Raw genomic sequence first — 3,169 nt, 5'->3', positions numbered from 1 at the left:
CTGACAACATTCACCTCTTTCTTAGGTTGCATATCAGGAGCAAGCTTCTGCCTGCTATTTAGAAGGGAAGTAGATGAGTAGAAAAATGGTAAGAGAGAGGTGATGAGAGCGGTGTCACTTTTAAGTTGGCCAGATAGACTGATGAGATTCACTCAAAGAATGAACATTTCTGTTTGATTCTTGATTTAGAGTTCAGCCTGGTTGCCAAAAAAGGGATGATTGGTGGAAAAGGATGATAGATTTTTTTTTCACAAATAGACACCCAGACACTCCTGCCTCATAACAGCTTTATTGAGATTAAGCTGTTATTGGGGTTGGAGTGGTCCTTTCATGGAACCAAAACCTTTATTCCTAACATTATAGTGTCCCTCTTTCTTCTTGCCTAGCAATTAAACATTTTGTTTCTTGTAAGCACTCACCTTATTCCAGTCCCAAGGTCCCTCGGCACTGGTTCTGTCTCTGCCTCCTCTGATTTAATTGAAAGTGGCAAGTGCCGTGTGCGTTAGGGCATCCACATAGGAAACCATTGAATCAATGCTTTAATATGGGATTTAGAAGACACTGTACATCCTCAAAGTTTGAGGACATCCAGCGTTGTTTCACAGGTTTCAAATCTGTGAAACAGCAGGAAGCACTTATATTGGCTGCCTGGTAGACAGACAATAGAGGCAGTTTTAACCTGGCAATACAAACATTGTAGTTTCTCTTAAACTACAATGTTTTCAGGTACAGGAACAGTGACATGAAGTGAAGCCCTCTCTGTGGGCATGCGGCCATAGGTCACCGGTGGGGGAGGGTGGTGGGGTGCTGGCTGGGGGACAAAGATTTTAATAATGTGTAAAAAACAAAAAAAACAACACATTTGCTACTTGCAGCACCCCCCTCCCAAACAGCATCCTCCCCCCAAAAGCATCCTGCCCCCCACACACACCCCCACACACAAGGCACCTCCCCACACACACACAGCACCCCCCGCACACACACAACAATCCTCACACACACACACAGCACCCCTCAGATACACACCCAGTAGTGATGTCCCGAACGGTTTGCTGGTGAATAGTTCCTGGCGAACATAGCGTGTTCGCGTTCGCCACGGATGGCGAACATATGCGATGTTCGGTCCACCCCCTATTCATCATCATTGTGTAAACTTTGACCCTGTACCTCACAGTCAGCAGACACATTCCAGCCAATCAGCAGCAGACCCTCCCTCCCAGACCCTCCCACCTCCGAGACAGCATACAATTTAGATTAATTCTGAAACTGCATTCATTTTTTTTTGTATTATAATTTTTTTTTTTGTGTTTGTGTTTATTATACATTATCCTCCATAGCCAGTAACCTGTGTTTATTATACATTATCCCCCATAGCCAGTAACCTGTGTTTATTATACATTATCCTCCCCATAGCCAGTAACCTGTGTTTATTATACATTATCCCCCCATAGCCAGTAACCTGTGTTTATTATACATTATCCTCCCATAGCCAGTAACCTGTGTTTATTATACATTATCCCTCCCATAGCCAGTAACCTGTGTTTATTATACATTATCCCACCCATAGCCAGTAACCTGTGTTTATTATACATTATCCTCATAGTCATTTATCGTTGGATCTAGGCAGCATGATGTCTTAGGCCGGCCCAGAGAGTGAGTGAGTGAGTAAATAATATAATATATATGTTCAGAAACATATTAGTAATATATGTAAATCGGGTTCATGCAAAGAGGGTGAAAAGGTATTAAAGAAAAACACACTTATTGCATCAAATTTACAAATCCAAACTTTTAAAAGCTTTCCTCATTTCTTTCTCGGGATGAGGAATATATCGGTTGTAGACTGAGGATTTCCATCTGCCCAATCTTTTAATAATATGCACTGGAGTGTCAGTGTTGAAGGAGACCGAAGCTGCCCCTATTCTAAATGAAAGTCCCGAGACATGGATACAACCCAATCTTAGGAGTAGTGTTCTGATGTAGAAGATGAATTTAGCCGTAGTCAGAGGGATTCAGTGAGAGTACTGGTGAAATGTGTGTGGCATGACTGAGTGTGGGTAAGTAAGAGTCAAGTATTTTACCTGGGCACTAGTTCTAGGTGGGATAAAGTGGTATTGCGGATGGATGAGTAGTTTGGTTTGTTTTAGAGGTTTGTAGAGAAAGTATATAGTGATCATGATTTTTAGCGATATCCAATATTTTTAAGGTGGTCCCAGTGCCACCACTCATATCTGGTGTCACAATAGCTTGCATTTAAAAAAAAAAAAAAAAACTTTTTTGACTGTAATTTAATAGCAGTCAGTTTCCTTCACACGTGTGCATTTCAGGGCCTGCCAAAGCACAGTGTCACACCAGTGCAACTCATATATGGTGTAACAGTAGTGTACATTAAAAAAAAAAACTAGAAATTTGACTGTGAAATAATAGCAGTCAGTTTCCTTCACACGTGTGCGTTTCAGGGCCTGCCAGGGCACAGTGTCACACCAGTGCAACTCATATCTGGTGTAACAGTAGGGTACATTTAAAAAAAAAATACAGGGGGCTTGTTGTCACCTTTCGGGGACCCTTGGTGTTGTACGTGGCTGGGTGGAGGAAGAGACCTTCAATGACATCAGTGAGGACAAGGAACGGGACATGGCTAGCTTGGTATCCAACCTTGTGCAAATGGGGAGTTTGCGGTTGTGCAAATGGACTGTTTGCGGTTGTTTGCGGTGCGTTAAATGGGGAGTTTGATCTGTCACTGTAACCCTTACACTACCTGATCGATACAACATCATACCTGATGTCTTAAAGCACGTTATTCCAAACAATTTAGGAATGTTAGGTGATTTATGCTCTTTATGGATTAAAACCAGACTCTGCATCAACTATGTAATTTTCCATGGGAGTTTTGCCATGGATCCCCCTCCGGCATGCCACAGTCCAGGTGTTAGTCCCCTTGAAACAACTTTTCCATCACTATTGTGGCCAGAAAGAGTCCAACTGGGGTTTTAAAATTCGCCTGCCTATTGAAGTCTATGGCGGCTCGCCCGTTCGGGAACATTTGCGGAAGTTCGCGTTCGCCGTTCGCGAACGGAACATTTTATGTTCGCGACATCACTAACACCCAGCACTCCATACACACAGCACTCCGCACCTGTACACACAAGCACATACACTGCACCAGTCA

This window comes from Pelobates fuscus, chromosome 1 (genome assembly GCF_036172605.1).
Source record: "Pelobates fuscus isolate aPelFus1 chromosome 1, aPelFus1.pri, whole genome shotgun sequence".
Classification (NCBI taxonomy): Eukaryota; Metazoa; Chordata; class Amphibia; order Anura; family Pelobatidae; genus Pelobates; species Pelobates fuscus.
The sequence above is the reverse complement of the archived record's forward strand: the minus strand, read 5'-3'. Positions refer to the sequence as shown.